The sequence below is a fragment of the Cricetulus griseus genome, assembly GCF_003668045.3.
Source record: "Cricetulus griseus strain 17A/GY chromosome 1 unlocalized genomic scaffold, alternate assembly CriGri-PICRH-1.0 chr1_0, whole genome shotgun sequence".
Lineage (NCBI taxonomy): Eukaryota > Metazoa > Chordata > Mammalia > Rodentia > Cricetidae > Cricetulus > Cricetulus griseus.
This window is the reverse complement of record NW_023276806.1, coordinates 71765733-71785404: the sequence shown is the minus strand read 5'-3', so window position 1 is coordinate 71785404 and position 19672 is coordinate 71765733. Positions and strand designations below refer to the sequence as shown.

Genomic DNA, 19672 nt, shown 5'->3' with positions numbered 1-19672 from the left:
CAGTCTACCTCAAGATCCAGCAATTCCACTCTTGGGCATGTACCCAGAGGATACACATTTATACAACAAGGACTTATGTTAAACTATGTTCATAGCAGCATTGTCTGTAATAGCCAGAACCTGGAAGCAACCTAGATGTTCCTAAACTGAAGAATGGATGGAGAAAATGTGGTACATTTACATAATGTACTATTTCTGCTGAGTACTATTACTCAGCAGAAAAAAAAAATGAAATCTTGAAATTCGCAGGGAAATGGATGGAATTGGAAGAATCCTTCCTGAATAAGGTAACCCAGTCACAGAAAGACAACCATGAGCCGTCATCCAGTAACTGATAGAAGCAGAAGCAGGCACCCACAGCTAAACACTGAGCCATATTCCTGGAATGCAGTTGTAAAGAAGGAGGAGGGATGAGCACAAAGGGGTCAAGACCATGCTGGAGAAACCTACAGAAACAGCTAACCTGACCAAGTGAGAGCACAGGGACCCCAGCTGTAAATCTGGGGAACCAGCATTGGACTGAACCAAGCCCTCTGAATGTGGGTGTCAGTTAGGAGGCCTGGGCAGTCTATGGGACTTCTAACAGTGGAACCAGTATTTATCCCTAGTGCACAAATGGACTTTGGGAGCCCTTGGAAGGACTTTGGGGACTATGGAAGGATACTATTTCAGTCCAGATACACAGAGGAGGGCCTAGGCCCAACCCCATGGAAGGCCTCACTATCCTTGGGGAGTGGGTAGGGGGTGGGTTGTGGAGGTTGGTAGGAGGCATGGGAGGATGGAGAGACAAGGAAGGGGGGATTGATATGTAAAATGATTGTTTCTAAATAAAAGAAAGAAAGATAGTAGTGGAACCTTTGGAACATAGGGCCCAGTGGGCAGAAGTAGGTCCCTCAGGGATGGGCCTTTGAAGGTCATCCCTGCCCCTGTTTCCAGTCCACTGCTCAATTCCCACTCTGGCACATGTAACTAAGTCTGGGAACTTTAGTCAATTGTTCACAGTGATTGAACAACAAGCATAAGTTACTTTTCTTCTCACTATGACCAAATGCCTGCCACAGACAAGGGAGAAAGACTTTTTTGTCTGATGGTTTTATTGAATACAGTCTGACACAATGGGCAAGGTACTCAGAATCTCTCCTACATGTGCTGGTTCCAACTTGTGGCTGCTGCTTCTTCACATGGTGGCAGAGCCAGAAATGAGCAGTGGATCTATAGAGTAAAAAGAACAGACAACTAAATAAGCAATCTCTTCCTTTCCATCTACACTACAAATACCTAGGTCCTTAGATACTCTTGCTGAACTTCTGAACTTACCTTGCCCTTCCGGTATTAATGTTCTAGTGCCTAGCAACTTCAGGAATTTATTTGACACTGGCCATGTGGAGTTATATGAGTCACATTTTGTAGACTCATTTTCAAGCTTTAAAAATTATATGTTCAAGGTTTTGATGGTACGGCCAAGATGCCCAAGTCAACTTATCAAACGCTCTTATCTCTCTTCTCTTCTCTTCTGTTCTTCCTGCCTTTCTCTCTTTCTCTTCCTTTCTTCTCTCCTCCTCCTTCCTTCTCTCCCTGTCCTCCTCCTCTCTTATCCTCTCTCTTCCTTTTGTTCCTATGACATTTGTTCCTAGTCATTGTCTTTCTAGGGATCTGGTTCCTATCTTCATATAGAATGTATAAATAATCTCATCCCTCAGCCATTGTGACAATGACTGGAAATATAATTTTGTGACATGACCCTAATAATTTTGCTGATCCCTAGCAAGATGATGTGGACCTATTGTCTCCTGCCCAATTCATGATGGAAAATTAACTGTTTCCTCATTTTGTATCTGTTTATCTTCTTGTGCACACATATCAGTTAAAGGAATCACACTAAGCCTAATCAAAGGGAACACATCTCTTTGAGGTCTAGGACAGTGCACTCCTGGTATTGCTTTGCCATAGCTGAGGCACCAGAACTGAGGCTGCAAGCTATCTGCCTGTACATCTGTGATTAAGAAAATCCTTTGTCTATTGTATCAGTATAAAATATTTCCTTCTTCCATTAGTACTAATTAGATTTTAAAGTCTCACAGATTAAAGCAGCTCCCTTGTAATTGGTTTACAGAGCATAAGAAAACTAATATAAATCTCATCTCTCCACATTTGTGGAAAATAAAAACGCTAAACTTCTCATACCTACGTGTGTTACTTTTGAAAGAATTTACTCTTAACTATTAGCTAAGAAATACCTTTAGATAAGAATACAAGATCGGATAATCAACAGAACTCCTTAGATAAGCTAGATTAGTTGAAAATATTTGAATTCAAAACAGAGTAAGAACAAAACCAAACAAAAGCACAGGTATTTCAGAACCCATAGAAACTGATAAAATGATGGCTACTGGAGGCAAAGATGGGGAAATAATAGTCAAAGCACGACACTTCAGCTCAAGAAATCAATTGTACATTGCAGCAACTGTAATCACTGGCAATGTCCTTTATAACTGAAAATGGTGAGAGCCATATGGTTAGATATTATCATAATAAACTGTCTGTGTGATGTCATGAGTTAAAAGGATTGATGTGAACATTCTGTGACATATATAGATGAAAACATAATGTTCCACACCGTGAAGTGTACAATTCTAGTTTGTCAGTTAAAACATGAATAAAAAAAATAGCAAGTCATAGCCTCTAGGATTTCCTGAATTTGCCTAGCAGATTTGTTTGTCTTGACACTAGCTGACACATACCCCTCTGAAATTCAAAAATTTTTTATGCTGCTTTGATGATCAAATCATTTACAGCTACTTATGGTAATGGATGATGTAAATTGTGTGAAAAAAATTAAATTCAAAGTCTGACAAACTGCTTCCAGTTGGTAGAAATCATATTTTTTAATGTATCAGCTTAAACCTTGATATCCAATGCCGTTCCTTAGCTTTATGCTGTGGAAATAGCACTGAATATTGTCGATGAATAATCTCTGGATCTATAAATAACTTTTTGAATAAAGAAGAGCTAGCTACCTTGATCAGAAGATTTTGTGGTTTCACTTTTATATATTTATTTGTCTAGTGTTAAGAAACAGGATTTCACTATGTTGCTCAAGCTGTCCTTAATCTCTGTGCTCATCCACTCCTCAGGACTACAGTTGTGCACAACATTACCTGGTGGGTTTTTTAAGTATTAATACATGTCACTTTGAATGTTAGTTTAATGTCTTAAAGAGTGATGTGTGTTGGGGTCTTGTTAACGGATACATGGTGCTGATGTCCCTGTCACTTTTCAGTGTTACATAAGTTAAGTAGGTATGCAACTTGCTTCTCTGCCAAATGAATTATAAGAAAAATTACTAATTACAATCTTTCCCAGTTCAGTGGGAACTAGTAGACCTGGTTCAGTGTTATAGTTGTTATTAGAGATGACCTGGTAGGAGCATATATGTGTGTGAAATAAATTATGTCTGAAAAATATGATATTCTGTTGTTTACAAGGGAAAAGTGGGAATTGTATTTTTAATAAAATATGAATGTATCACAAGGTTTAAAAGAAAATAGTAAGGGAAAGAACTTGTTTACCTAAATTTTGTTTTCTTTTTTAAAGATGATATTTGCTACATACCTCATACAGGCCAGTCATTTTCAGCCATCTTACTGCCCCAGCTTCCTAATAGCTAGGATTACAGGCATGCATCGCATGCCTAGCTTTTAAAACTTGATTCTGTACAGCCAGTTGAAAATTTGAGAACGAAATTCCTTTGCTATGATTTATGTTATTTGAAACACAAAATATTAATAAGTACTTAAATGTTTTCTTGATGTTCATCAGTCTGAACATCAAATCCCCTGGGCTTTTCTTCAGGATTCTGAAAATGGTTTGTTACAAAACTTTATATTAATCTGTCTAGGACATATTTCATCTGGGGAGAAACAGTTGCTTTATAGAGTTCCTTGATCCCTTAATAAGGTACACTAAGTTGTTTGTTTCATCTTCTTTATAACTTTCTAAATGCTGGATGTTCCTTAGTCCCTGAGTTATACCATCTGTCCTGAGTTCTCAATTGCTTAAATCATATTCCGCTCACTTAACAAAGCCCTCATATTCTTTATGGCAGATGCTGTGACTGTTGTCTGTGCTTATTTAAAATATTAGAAATCACACTGAACAAAAAGATACCAGGTTGTTATTTACAAAACATATATAATATTCTCTCAATGTGATAAAAAGTCCGAAAACACATTTAATGTGTGTTCTTCCAGGGAGAAAACATTGTGTTTGTCTAACATTTAAAACTAACTTCAGGATTTCCCACAGAAGCCCATAAAGTCAAAACATTTATTTATTCACATTGTGGAACAAGGCATCTAGAAAAAAATTTATGGTCTTTGTTTTATTGCATATATATATATATACGTGTGTGTGTGTGTGTGTGTGTGTGTGTGTGTGTGTGTGTGTATCCAATAGCAGAAAAGCGGTCCATGGGAGGAGTTTTTAAATCACAAGTTAATTTTGTGCAGATAAAATGTTTCTACTCTAGATTTTCAGAGTCAAGATTAACTGGAAGACCTAGGAGGGTTTCAGTGCCCATTTTGACTATATATCTTTAGGTTCAGGAGAAACACTAAAGAAAACCTTACAGGGAATTATTTAGTGTGCCCAATAGTGTTCTCCCTTCCACTTCAATGTTTTTGGTTATAACAATAAATTAACTGCATCAGGCTGTTTCATCCACTATGAACTTATGTTAAAGCTTCTATTTCTGCTATAAGCGCAGAAGAAAAGTTTTCAATAGCTAAGAACACTTTCTGAGAGCACAATCACACACACACACACACACACACACACACACACACACACACACAGAAAGAGAGAGAGAGAGAGAGAGAGAAAGAGAGAGAAAGAGAGAGAGAGAGAGAGAGCCGATGGCTGATATGTTTCAAATACACAGTTGTATCAGATTCCAGGGCTGCCTTGCCTTATATTTCCTTGAGTTTGTTCCAGGGGTTGAGCTGAGGCTTCCAGAGCTCAAGGCAGATGTCTTCATGAAAGTAGAGTACTCCCCAAGGGATCAAGATGCAGTGGGACAAAAATAAATTTGCATAGAAATAAAGAAACTGAGCTGGGCAGTGGTGGCACACGCCTTTGATCCCAGCACTCCAGGGACAGAGGCAGGCGGATCTCTGTGAGTTCGAGACCAGCCTGGTCTACAAGATCTAGTTCCAGGACAGCCTCCAAAGCCACAGAGAAATCTGTCTCAAAAAACCAAAAAAAAGAAACTGATAAAAATGATTGTTTTAGGTTGCTTAAGATGTTAATCTTGTTTTTCATGTGTGTGTGTGTGTGTGTGTGTGTGTGTGTGTGTGTGTGTGTCTGTGTGTGTGTATGAGATAAGGAACGAGTGTGAGTCCTTGGTTCTTTCACGTTTTAAAGTAATTCTTATCCTCAATTTCATGGAGTAGAAATTTGAAAACTTAAGTGTGTTATTTTATTATGACCCTTATTTCATTTTTAGTATAATTTAATTACATTTCTCCCATTTCTTTACTGTTTCCAACCCCTCTTTTATGCCCCTCTCCAGTTTCCTTCAAACTCAAGCCCCTTTCTATTGTTATTGCATGCATATATGTATATACACATATTCCTAAATATAACCTGTTCAGTCTGTATAATGCTAGCTGTGTACATGCTTACAGGTCTGACCATTTGGTGCTGAGGAAGGCTGTCTTTCCAGTTTCTCTAGCTTTCTTCAGTTGCCTATAGTTCTTTGTGTAAAGTTGAGGCCCCATGGGCTTTTCTTCATCCAATTTGGCATGTTCATTGGTGTCATCCTTGCTCGGTTAACATCTAAAACAGTCTCTAAGTTTTTGTTAACTGTACCTGCCCTGTATAGTATTAATACACATTTTACCTACTATATCTACCCTTATTATATTAATAAATATTCACCCAGGTTGTATCAAATTTCATGTGTTAACATTTTCTTCCTTGAAACTCTTTGGGTCATACAAAGTAAAACTTTGTTTTTCTGAAAATGGCACTTGGTTGACCAAATGTGCTTTAATGATATTTAAAATTGCTGCTTTCACATTTTCGTCATATTCTGTGCAAGACACTCTCAAGTTAACTATGGAAAATGATGGTGGATGAACAAGGCAGGTCCTGAAACTTTAAAAATGAATTATCTTTTCCTTTTCATGTGGAAGATTAAGAGCCAAACCCATTTTTAAAGATTTGAACATTTTTTCTATTAGAGAACAGATTCAGAATAATTCCATTTTATTATGGGCAATTTCATATCCTTGTAATAAAATAGTCATTGTGAATAAAATCAGATGCATCCAAGTTCAGTATTGTGGAATAATTCTGAATTCATCCTAAGTAATTATTGAAATTATCACAATGCCTGAATATCAGAAAGTTCATATTCATATCCTTATTTCTCTTGAAAATTACAGATTGTACTTCTCCAGACAAAATCTTGCAGACTGTCTGCACTTGCTCTCAAATCCCATCTCCATCTTGGCCATGGTCCAGGCACATCACAATGCAGGAGGACTTCGGTTAAGGAAAGAACAGGTCAGTATGGCTTCAGCATCTCAAACATATTTTCAATCCAGTTTTCTTTTATGCTAAAACCACTCTTCTTAGACTATACTTAATGTAGTATACTTTAAGCCAAGGACTAAAACATATTGAAAAGTAGCAATATAAATGCATACTTACTTATTTTTCCAGTGATGTACTGCTACTGTACATGGGTTACATGTGGACATTTTCAAACAAGTATATGAGTACTTAAGGCAGGTCCTATTACTTCAAGAGGAATTTAAGCACAAGCAAACCATACTGCCTACCTTCCCCATTCTCACCTCTCCTCTCATTTGTCAACTATGCAATTTCATTTCTACTTTATACCATCTATAAACCTATTATTTTATATACCAATATAAAATCTTGGAAACACAGGGAAAACATAATATTTGTCTGAGACTGAATTGATATCAAACCCAGTTACATCTATTTTCCTAGAAACATTATAAGTTAATTTTCTTTATAGCTAAAAATGTTCTAGTCTCTCTCTCTCTCTCTCTCTCTCTCTCTCTCTCTCTCTCTCTCTGTGTGTGTGTGTGTGTGTGTGTGTGTGTGTTACATTTCTTGATCCTTTTCTATATTGTTGGACACCTATGTTGGTTCAGTAACTCAGCAATGTGAAAAATGAAATGTTGAACTAAATGTTGATGAGCAAGTAACCCTGACATGTTAACTGGATGATCCTTTGTGTGCTCAGCTTCCCAGGAGTTAGTTATGTAGCTGTTTCATCTGATAGATATACAGCTAGCATTTTGAAGGCCTTCTATACTACTATCCACAGAGGATGAACTAGCCTGCATTCCCACAAGCAGGCACAGGGTCCTTTCTTCTGTACTTACCCGAATTTGTTATTTGTTTTCTTGATGGTAGCCACCATAGCTGACTTAAAATGGAATCTCAATGTAGTTTTACTTTGGATTTCTCAGAGATTTAGGGATGGTGAACATTTTTAGGCCAGTTGGCCATTTGTACTTCATGTTTTTCAAAACTGTACATGTAGTTCAGTGGAATGGAGCAGCAGAGTCATGAATTGGCTAGGCCAACTGATTTTCTACAAAGATACTCAAAACTTATAAAAGTGAAAACACAACCGCTTAAACAAATAGTATTTGGATATTTAAATACTCTCATATGGAATAATGGAGCTAGATCCCTTACCTTTGTACAAAACTCAGGTCCAAATGGTTCAAAATCTTAACATCAGACCTGAAACTCTAAAAATGATTGAGGAAACATTAGGGAAACACTTCAAGACATAGAAATGGAAGAGGTCTTTCTGGCTGGACCTTAGCATAGGAGATAAAGATGACCATTTCAATGATTACTTGTAGAATTAAAATGCATCTCCACAGCAGTGGAAACACACAAAAAAGGCATGGATACAGCCTGAAAAGCAGGAGAAATTCTTTACTAGCTATCCATCTGACAAGATTAATATCTGAGATGTACAAAAGGTAAATAATAAGAAATCGAACAACCCAATCAGTAAATATACTAATGATATCAATGCTGACTTCTCAAACATGAAATATGTATTTTTAAAATGTATTCTAGGGGCCAGCAAGATGGTTGCCTTAGTGTTTCAACTGTTGTGATAAAACACTATGATTAAACTCAACATGGGGAGGAAAGGGTTTATGTCTGTCTACAACTCTGAAGTTACACTCTATCACTGACAGAAGTTGCGGCAGGAACTTAGAGTCAGGAACTGAAGCAGGAGCCATCGAGGAACACTGCTTACAGGCTTGTTCTCCATAGCTTGTTTTGCCTACTTTATTATAGCACCCAGGACTACGTGCTGAGGGGTGGCACTGCCCGAAATGGGATGGACCCTCCCTCACCTACGATTAGTGAAGGCTACAGACCAATGTGGTTCAGGCATTTTCACACTTGAAATTCTCTCTTCAAAAATGACTCTACCTTCTTTCAAGTTGACAAAACCTAACCAGTACAATGGCTCTGTGAATAAAGTAGTTGTTGACAAATCTGATAACCTGAATTCTATCCTCAGAAACCACATTGTGGAAGGAGAGAAGCAAGCCCTGCAAGCTGTTCTCTGATGCTCACATGCAAGCTGTGGGGTATTCATGCCCTCACACATATGCATGACTCGTGCATGCACATAATGAATATAAAATATTTTAAGTGTAATCTGTGGCATTCCAAATTTCACAATTCATAAACATGACTTCTGTCTTTCACCTGCTGAAGGAAATTTATTTCCCCATCTATTAAATGGAAATAAATATATTTGGGAAATGACTGACAGGTGGATGTAAATGACGTAGTCTAGTGTCTGGTACATGTATTGTAGTTAATTTGTATCAGTGCCAGTTAAGATTGACTTGGTTAGTAGTTTTTTCCATGTCCACCACTAGAAGTTTACTGTTGCCATGCTGTGAGTCTAGAAGTGGCTTTGGTGGGATCAATTTGAAATTCTTTTATCCAAAGGCCAGAAAAACCCCATGATCTTGTGCTCAGAAACAGGAGAAGTGAGACATCTAAAGATCACAGTATGTGCTGACATTCAGTGAGAAAATTAACACGGACTTAGTGACAAAATGAGCCCCACAGTTTAAATGTCTGCTTATTGAAGCGGTTATTAAAGTACACGATGTTAGAAAAAATGCTCACATTGGCTGGCATGACCTCAAATTCCAATAGAAATGAAATATTTCCTTACAGCAGCACAAAGAAGAGGAAACTCTATTAATCCAAGATGAACTGATTCATCTGAAAAGATCAAAGTGCATTCTGTTAGCTATTTACTTTTGATAGGTTTCCTTGAGACTTGTGTCAGCGACTTAATGCGAAAAGTATGCTCACCAAATAATATTTTGTCCTTCTGACTGTGTAACATTCAGGCAGTGATCAACCTCACTGCACCTGTGAAACCACTGGAGGGTGTAAAACATATGAAAGCCTGGGGTCTACCCCCTGAGACTGCCATTTGATTAGTCTCATAAATGGTCAAAATATGTATATCTTTTCTGAATGCCCCAGATCACTCTAATTAGTTCTAGGACTGAGTAGCACAAGAGGGACACACAGGTCCAACTGCCTGAGTTTCTGTCCGTGGCTTTTATTTTCTCGTGCTATGCAGCATATTCTATCGTGTCTCTTAACCTAGCCAATATTTAGTTTGCATGGTACATAATTTATTAAACACTGCCTGGCACTAAGTTGATGCTTTGTAATGATGCTTGTTTATGAATGATTTTTCAGAAAACCTATTTGAATAGATAGCCTTTCAGTGTGCCCTATCACTGTGTATACTCCTCATTCTCTGAGTACCAGTGGGTATGCTCAGTAGCAGGGGGCGCGGGGGGGGGGGAGGCTAGCATTAGTGATGCTTTCCTCCCTTCTGGTATCAGTAGTGATGCTTTCCTCCCTTCTGGTATCAGCTCTTCGGCCATTCTAAGTGCTGTTTGGGTACACCATGTTTAGCAACAGATATGATCTGTATCTCTAAGGCCCCACTCTGTATTTCATAAAACTCACAGTGGGTAATGATGCTGTTAACAGTACTAAAATGCTTCAAAATCTTCAATCATATAATGTCAATGAGAAATGAAATTCTCTTTTTTTTCCATATCAGATCATCCAAATCTTACATCAAGTTTCATTGTAGGAAGATGATCTGCAACACGTTTATTTCCCTGGTGCCAATGGCACCTCACAATGTGTAGTTACTGTGCTTAGAGGTGAACACTGTGGATGAGAGTAGGGGGTGTGCTCTATACTCGTTCAATGATATTAACCAGTAAAACAATGTTTGCATGGGATAACCTATATAAACTCTGTAAGGTGGCTTTCATAATAAGCCAGTAAAGTCCAGTTATAATTATATGCTCTTGTGTTACTATGACTGCCATTGCCACTGACCTAGTGCAGTGTGACAGTCAGTGCTATGTTAACATTGGATCTGAGATTTTCTGCTTCTGGTGGTCAGGGCTCAAGTCAAGTGTTTTCAGGTTCTGGGCCACTTGTGCAAAGATTGAAAATACAGGCTCCTACAGATTTGCAAACATGGAGACATGACTTTACTCAAGGCAAATCAAGAGTACAGATTAGAAAAGGATACACTGACAAGATGGACCTTGGGTCAGATGAGTGGGAGTACTCAAAGACCAGTTACTGTGTGGGACTTCCTTTTATGGGGTTCAAGAGGAAAAAAAAGTTTGGTAATTTAGGGGCACATAGAAAACAGATCTCTGTCATGGTTAATAGATTAGGGCATGTAATTGTTTTTCTCTTGTGTATGTCTTTCCCCATTATACATCCCAATTAGTATAGGCAGTTTTGTCTTACTGCACACGTACCTAAAACCAGGTCAGACCGAATCAATCTTTTCATTTTTCATACCTGGATACCCTTGGTAGGAATATACTCAAACAGAAACTATGCAATTGATTCTGGTTAGGGGCAAAATATCTGGAGAGAGTGGGTGGGCAGCACAATTCGGATGGTGGTCTGCAAAGGCTCAAGTACCTCACAGCTGATGGTCAGCTGCCCTGCTAATTACTAAGATCATCAGGTTCACTCTTCATCTCCCCCTTTTTTAGAAATGAGATTTTTAAAATAATTCAAAAATCATGTGTGGAAAAAAACCTCTGCATTAGATTCATCTTTCAGACATGGAAGCATATCACTGAAGAAATCGGTCTTGTGCTCGATGATGATGAGTGGACACAAGAAGTGTGCCATTGCCATCAACATAGTCTGATGACAAACAAGGTTAGGAGGAGCAATTATTTGTAAATAACTGAGAGGGCATTTACTGCTTGTTAAAATAGATATGAATAAACATATTAATAGTCCATTAAGATGTTATTTCTATCATACCTAAAAGGATCTCCCCTTTAAAAATATTATTGATATGTACCATGACTAATTTTTTAATTCTTTTAAATGCATACGTGTGAGTACCTGCTCCATGTGTGTATATGTGTACCATATACATGCATGGTGTCCATGGAAGCCAGAAGAGTATATTGAATCCACTGGGGTGGGACTCATAGACAGTTGCAAGATTGCAAGCTGCCAGATATTGGAGCTAGGAATCCACCCCATCTTCAACAAGAGCAGCAAGTGTTCTTAACTGATGAGGTACATCACCAGCCTGATTTTCCCTTTTCTTGAGCCTATTATGATGTAAAGCTTATTTATTGGTGAGTAGTGTATATTCGTGTAATAAAGGCAAAAATCTGGATTTCTAGCTGCACCATTTGGAATCAAGCCACATTTATCAAGCCTCTACACTAGAAACATGTGTAGAATGCTAAGCTGTTTAACCTTCATGTGAACAGTTTCTTTACTAAATATGTGCTGGGCGTATAAAGGACAAACTAGAGGCAGTTCTCCTAATTCCAAAGTTACTGTACCTTATGTTGCCCACTCCATTTTAGTGGGGGTGAATTTGTGGCTGGCTTTGTGACCATGCGAGCACAGCAAAAGTGGGAGATGGAGGTGATTACCTATGAATGCACTATACACAGATGTATTTGCCAGTGGTGCCTATTGTCAGCTAGAGAAGTCACACAGCCTCTTCTCACTCACTCAGTGAGGTAAGCTGCTATGTTGGGAAGATCCATAAACCAAGAAATTCAAAGAAACCAACAGCAAGCGGAAAAATGAAGCCTCCAGTGTGGTGCAGATGGGATACAGTGATGCCAAAACCTCTGGAAGCCTGGAAGCAGATCTTCCCCTAGCCGATACTTATATGATGCCATAGGTCTGCTGACCACCATGGCCAAAGCTTGTTGAAATCCTGAAGCAAAACTCCAGCTAAGCTGTGCACACATTCTGACCTCTAGATACTGCTACAATGGATGCATGATGTTTTCACAGTCTGTGAAGTATTGTTCTGTACTTGCAGGGAATTATATAGGGAATAGCAGATGGCATGTATTCAGACATATTAGCTATATATCATCATGATTGCAGTTACCATTGTCAATTACTAAAATATTAGTTTATATTCTTTCATCTTTATTCATGTTTATTTCATGTTATGGATCAGTTAAGGTTGCATTTCTTTTTATGACCAAGGCTTTAAGATTTATTTTTATTTATTTTTGTGTACATTTGCATGTGAGTGCATGTGTGTGTGCGTGTGTGTGTGTGTGTGTGTGTGTGTGTGTGTGTGTGTGTGTGTGTGAGTGTGTTGGTCAAAGAACAATTTGCAGGAGATGGTTTTCTCCTTTTACCATGTGGATCCTGGAATTAAACTGAGGTCATCCAGCTTGGCGACAACTATCTTTACCTTCTGAGCGATCTTGTCAGTCCAAAATAACTTTTAAAGTAGTTATTCGTGAATGTAATTCATAAACAGATGAGATGTATAAATGAAACAATATTTCAAGTGAAAAATTGAAGATGCCATGCATCTAAATTTTTAATATTTTTGCTATATTACTTTTAAAGTGTATGTAAGCACTGTGTATACTGAATTGGGGAAGTGGGTTAAAAATAAAACTTCTCACTGCTTCCGAATATACAGAGGTTATAAACTGAATTAAAAGATAAGCATTTATCTGGGGAGCAATTCAATTTCAGGAATGATAAGTGTGTTTATAATGATACAATTAATTCTATGTCTCAACTCTTTCATCATTACATGATATTATACTCCAGTGTAACAATTTATGTATGTGGAAAATGTTTGATTTAACCGACCTAAGTCATTGTTGTAATTTGAATGTGAAATACATACACCCCTTCCCCCTGCACCAAGACCATGTTTGAACATTTGTCTCCAGATGGTGATGCTATTTGGGACTATTATGGTACTTTCAGGGGTGAGAGCTTCTCTGGCAACAGACATTGCAATTTTATAGTCCCCGTTTGCTGTCCGCTTCCTCAGTGCAAATGAGAAGTGACCCAGGTTCTCTTCAGTCATGCCTAGCCCAAGATCTAGCATGAATGCAGATCACATGTCAGAGGGTTCATCCATTTTGCTGTGGGATTTTATAGACAGTCACTTGGAAAGGTCTCCAAGGCTTCCTCCATACCAAAACTCAGGAGGGGTGGGGTTTCTTCATCATTGAACCCTTGATCTACCAAGATTGTCTTATGGGATGAAGCTTTGACATCAAAGACTCTAAACTCTTGTCCAAGCATTTGATGAGGATGTCTCCTTGCATTTGCAGAAATTTCTGTCAAACAAGTTGATACCTTATCTCCCTTACTCTCAATCAGTAAACTAGACTCAGTTTCTAAATTGTTCACAAAAGTATGGACATATGAGATCAAGTGTAGTGTCAGAGTGGACCCTCATAACAAAATGTAGAAAGAAAATGAATTAGTAAGGGAAGCCCAGACAGTTGAGTGTTTGTTGTGGAAAGATATTAGACAGAAGAATGACATACTTGTAAAATATTTAGGCTCAAAAGCCTACAGTGGCCCAAGAACATAGTAAGGCAAACATCAGAATTCCAGAATGTCAAAATCATGTTATGATCTTTTTTTTTTTTAATGGGAGGGAATATAAGTTAAAGTGCTGGGATTCATTTCTATCTAGTTCAACACAGGGAGTAAGCTATAGCAAGAACCAGGAGGACTGTGTAATAAAGCCCTAAAGAGGGTAAAAGTTAGGAGAAAGAAAAGGCAATTATCCATTAAGGTAAAATTGCACTATCATAGAACATCCTTTGCATAGCCTAGCATCACTCAGTTCAAAGAATACATTAGATTGGTCCATTGAGGAATTAAGGCTCATTTAGGTCCTGAGCCACAACCCTTTTACCAAATAAACTAGAGCTCAAAATTCTCCACTCTTTTTAGCTTCCACAATGCAAGGAAAAAACATCAAATCTGAGAAGAACCTAGGAATACTCATGGCTGCGCTCTGGTGGGTGTCAGGAAATAACAGCCTACAGTAATGTAGTTCTACATGCCTTGTGAGTCAAAAGAGCCAAGTCCAATCTTCCTCTAGAAAAAAATAGGTGAAGTCATCTTAGAAATATGACCTCCAAAAGCAGAACACAGCAGCATGCTGGCCAGCTTGGAATGTTTTTGTGACACTAAGAGCACCTAGAAACTTACTGCCTGTGTTGTTGGTGTGGTGTTCCTCTATTGATGCCCCTGTTAGAAGTCTGAATACTTCTCCCATATGAATTCAAAGTCTAGGACCTTAGAACTCAAGACAATGGAAAACAAGGAAAATAAGTTAAAAACACGATATAGTATCTTTACTATATGTCCAAAAGTCATATAGCAGAATATATGAGCATATTATTTTGTACTTGGTTACAAAAACATATGACATTGTGGAATGAAATGAAAGAAATGAATTAGAAGAAAAACTTCTACAAAATACAACTGGAATCAATATAAGTTATAAGGGTCAATTAGTTTTCATTTTTGTTATTCTGATCATGTTTCTACATTACAGAGACAAACACTGCTGTTATTGATAAGCCTCTACTGGTATCTTCATTGTGATGTACATCTTAAAACATTAAGTCTCGGTGTCATGCCATCGTTCTTGTGAAGTTGTTCTCAAATATCTTAATGTGCCAGAATCATGACATATCTATAAAGAAGCTTTACATAATGGCTTCTCTGAAAGCTATAATTATTGATGAACTACTATCTATAATTGTAGGACCTTTCATAATAATGGGTTTGATGCTTTCCTCTAATTGCTAAGAGGCTGCATATTGAAACATGAGAAGCTTGGACTAGAAATGAAATTGAACATTTCTTGTCAAAATTACTGCTGAACTATGGACAAAGGAAAAACATCTACACTGAGAGTACTTGTTTCTCTAAAATTAAATATGCACCTATGCATACAGGAGCACACTCACATGTGCATTGGCAATCCTTCCTATACCATCTAGCAAGTAGGTTAGCATGCAAATTTTAGCAATAAGGTCTAAGAACCAGGCTGCAATCAACATGGTTAACACTGAGTAAGCAGTTCTGTTTCTTTGTTTTTCACTTAGAAACTGAACAGTAGAGTTCATTTTAAAGTCTTTTAATAGGAAGCCTAGAAGTTGCTTTATTTTTTTAAAAACGCATACAAGAGGAGATCTACCTTATTAATTTTAAGTGGACAATGTTGGTAATTATAAACACATTATTGTAGAACAAATCTTTAGAAATTTTTCATCATGTAGAATCAAAACTTCATACTTGTTGGACAACAAGTCTATCTCTTCTTCCTTGGGTCATGTGCAACCATCATTTAATCCTCAGTTCCTATGAGTTTGGCTATTTGGAACCCTCATGTAATAGGAATTACACAGTATTTTTACTCAGTAAGTAGCTTATTTCTTCAGCAAATGTCCTTCAGGTCCCTTTGTGTTATCACATGAAGGCAGACTTTACTTGGTTTTGAATGCTGAATAGTTTGCGCTGTTTGAACAACAGTCTTCTCAGCTATTTATTCTCTGGAAGTCACTGAGGTCCCTTCTACATCTATTGTAAACAAAGCTGCAAAGAACACAGAAGGTCTCTTTCAGATTCTAATTTCAATGATTTCAGTAAACATCCAAGCATAGCATTGATTACTTAGGCATATGGTGGTTCTACCTTTAATATTTGAGGAATTTCCATATTGTTTTCTATGCTGTCTTCACAATTTTATATTACTGCCAAAAGTTGAGAAGGGACTCAGTTTCTCCAGATACTTGCTATCACTGGCTAGCATCATCCTAATGATGGTTGAATTGTCATCCTGTAACATAATATCGAATCGTGAATTTTACTTGTACTTCCCCTAGTTATGCACAGCATCTTTTTATTTACCTGTTAGCCATTTGTCTTCTTTAAGGCCACACTTGTTCAAATCCTTTGCCTAATTATTTTACATGCATGTGCGCATGTGTGTTATTATATGTGTGTGTAAGCTTATATATGTGTATGCGGTTGGCCTCCTCGGCGTGCTGTGTTTCTAAACAAGAAGCATGCTATTTAAGTCAGAACACTGAATTCTGAACTATCATGACTAGCCCATAGCTAGTTTGCACTCTGCACATCACTTTTAACGGGCTTCCTCCACATAGAGACTGGTGATATGAGCATTCCCAAGTCATGTGCTAAGCAATCACAGTCAGTAAACTAGGTAGGTAAATAGTTGCTCCTATGCAATAAAGCACATGCTGTTCCCTGAAACCAAATCCGGAGTGGTTCAGTTCAGTGCCACAGGCACTGCAGTCTTGTTGGGGACACCCTGGTAATGATGGCAATTTGGCACCCAAACCTAGGGGATGTGAGTGCTACAGAGTAAAGGAACCTCCTGGTAAAAGAAATGAGAGGAGGTTGGGGACTGAATGGGTAATTTGTTGCTGGGTCAAAGAGTGACTCAAATGCAGACAGCTAAGTGAATAACAAAAGAGAAAGGAATTCAAGCACAAATGCCTGAGTTAGAAAAGTTTTGGTCTGAGTTCCTAAGATGAATCCTTGGTTTTCTATAGAAGGCATGTTTGATGTAGCGCTGTGGGTGAGAGCTTTGAAAAATGCAAAGAGAGAGGAAGTTAGGACTGGACATTCCTTGTCGGAATCCTTCTATCCTATTATTATGTCTGTAACTGGGTGTCTACAGGGGGTGGGGGAGGGTTGTGGGGAACAGTTAAAGCACACAAGGTTTTCTAGTGGCAGATGGAGATAAAAGTCAAAAGGGGAGAACAGGGAGGAAATCAAGACTGATGCACTGATAGAAATTCTTGCTGTGTCATAAAAGAGGACATTTCAGGCAAGGAGGAGAAAGTCACAGTGAGGTCACAGTAAAGGCTTCTTGCTGTCTTCTTTCTATCCTTCCTTGAATGCATGGTTTGAACATTGTAGCTTACAAAGTGAAGAATCTTAGTCACCACCACCATTAGAACCGTTTTCACAGCTTTGTCCTAGTCACGATGATTGCTGGCCAAACCAACAACCTAAAGTTTGTTTTTTTCAGTGAATGTAAATCCTACCTGGAGAGACCTTTAGCATGTTATCCTCAGGGCTTTAAAACCATCCAGCAGGTGTGGACTGCTTGTCAAGATGACAGGTGTCAGTTTCCATATGCAAAGCAGTTATTAGAATCTATCACCATGGATTTCAACACACTCGGGAAGATAGAAACAGCTGGCCCGAGCGAGTATGAGCCCTCAGGGTTTTTTGAATTGGAAGGCTCCGGACCTCCTCTGTATTTTGAGCAAATTCATCAGTGAAGGGCCTCTGGCCAGCTCAGTTGCTGCGGCAAGCATGGCTCTGGCAGGCCTCATCCTTCTCCCTCTTTTCTTCTCTCGTCCTAAAAACAGTGGGATTACATTCTTTGTTTGTTTATTTATTACTTATTTGTTTGTTTTGTTGGTTGGTTTTGGTTTTTCGAGGCAGGGTTTCTCTGCTTAACAGTCCTGCTGTCCTGCAATTCAATCTGTAGACCAGGCTGGCCTCAAACTCACTGAGATCTGCCTGCCACTGTCCACAGACAAGAAAAGGTTGCTATCATTCACAGCTGTCAATCTTATCCCTCTATTAAATAAGTTTCCTTGTCCTGAAGAACATGACTTGCAAGTGCTGATGAAGTTCCTTTCTTCTTCAATACATTGCAGCAACTTACATATCCATTGCAATTTCTGTAAACTGTATCTGTGAAAGACAAAATATGATAGGTGAGATCGATACTGAGAATTTCAGAATTTCCTGGCTTCTTCATCACAATCACCCACATGGTATGAAATTCTTCCCTGTCAATATTTTCTTTTGGTGCTAGAAATGACAGAGAATTCACATGTGCTAGAGTAATGAATTTCTTCTTTTCCAGGGTCCCAACCAGGATTCAGATCTTAGATTCCACCAAGCCCACCCACTCGGAATGTTGTTTTTCTGTTGATGTACTTGCCAAAAGTACAATATAATGCTTGTATTTTTGAAAACAGCTTGACACTTCAAAAAGTTTGGAACATTCTGCTTTATTCAGCAAAATTTTTGTGTGATAGCAAGCCCTTGCTTAAACTCCTCAATCATGACCATTCTGGTTGAAACAGACACATTGTGCGTATGTGGAGTTCTCCTGTGGGGTATTCAGGTATAATTATAGGCATAAAATGGTACCTGACACTGGGATTCACTCTGGGGTCCTACACAGGCAAGTTAAGATTTCATTCTTCTGGTTCTTTTAACAACACTGGATTCAGCCATTCCCACTCAGAAAACACCAAGAAAAATTCACATACTAGAGTGGATGCTATTGCATTTGGACAGAGCTGGCAAGTTCTTCCTACTAAAATAGCCCAGGAAACACCACCAAGGAAACCCAATATATTGGAATAGATATTGTGGCATTTGGCCCATAATTTGATGACTCCCAGGGTTATGTTTGCTACTAGATGTAAAAGTTACAGAGCAACCATTAAGGCTTCTTATGCACCTAACATTTAAATTTTTAAACAGAATATCATATCATAGATCCAAATCTTCTGGAATAGTCTGCAATGCTAATCTTGCAAACAAAATGTCAATCTCTACTCCAATACAGGTTGATAACAGGCACAAAGGCATCCTCAACAACTATTAAATCTTTTACTTCCTCCTGTTATTTCACTTTGACACAGAAGGAAGTGAAAAAGTAATTTTGATCCACGTGTCTTGGTGCAACTCACAAAGCAGTAAAAATCCCCCCCAACATTCTTAAATCTAGCCACCAAGGTATATTCACTTATTTTTCCACTTCCTCCTCCTGAGGCTGACTACTACTAAGGTCCAGTGAAGTCCAGCAAGCAAAAACCCCCTTTGTCTCATCCAATTAACACACCCAATTAAAATAAATCACCTTATCCTAACATGGGATATCCCCTTGTACACTTATAAACTGCCTATCTCCCATGTTCTAGGACTGTCTTCTCCCTATCCAAAGGCAGACCTTTGACCTTTGTTCCTACAGGACAAATACCCTGTGCCTTTTCCCTTGTTCTCTTCCCCTTCTCCCTCCTCCTCTATCCCCTGTGTTTGTCTCTTATTCCTTGCCCTTTGTCCCTCTGAGCAAATAAATCTCCTTTGTGATGAGAACTTGGTCTTGAAGGTCCTGGGCTGATACTTTTCCTCTCAATCAGTATGGCCTAGGATCTTGGAAGGCTGTGCCCTCTTCAGGGAACAC

At 38.4% G+C, this 19672-nt stretch overlaps 1 long non-coding RNA gene and 1 pseudogene across 2 annotated transcripts; one reads left to right on the top strand and one right to left on the bottom strand.

Moving 5' to 3' along the window:
- The first annotated feature begins 802 nt into the window (after positions 1-802).
- LOC113833100 lies at positions 803-17113 on the top strand. Of its 2 annotated transcripts, XR_003480630.2 has the most exons (4): positions 803-3161; positions 6447-6567; positions 11218-11319; positions 12146-17113. It is a non-coding gene; the product is annotated as an uncharacterized LOC113833100 (long non-coding RNA). The 2 variants fall into 2 exon arrangements; XR_003480629.2 differs by lacking the exon at positions 11218-11319.
- A 115-nt stretch (positions 17114-17228) lies between these two features.
- On the bottom strand, positions 17229-19204 carry LOC100773400 (annotated as a pseudogene).
- Between the last annotated feature and the right edge of the window lie 468 nt (positions 19205-19672).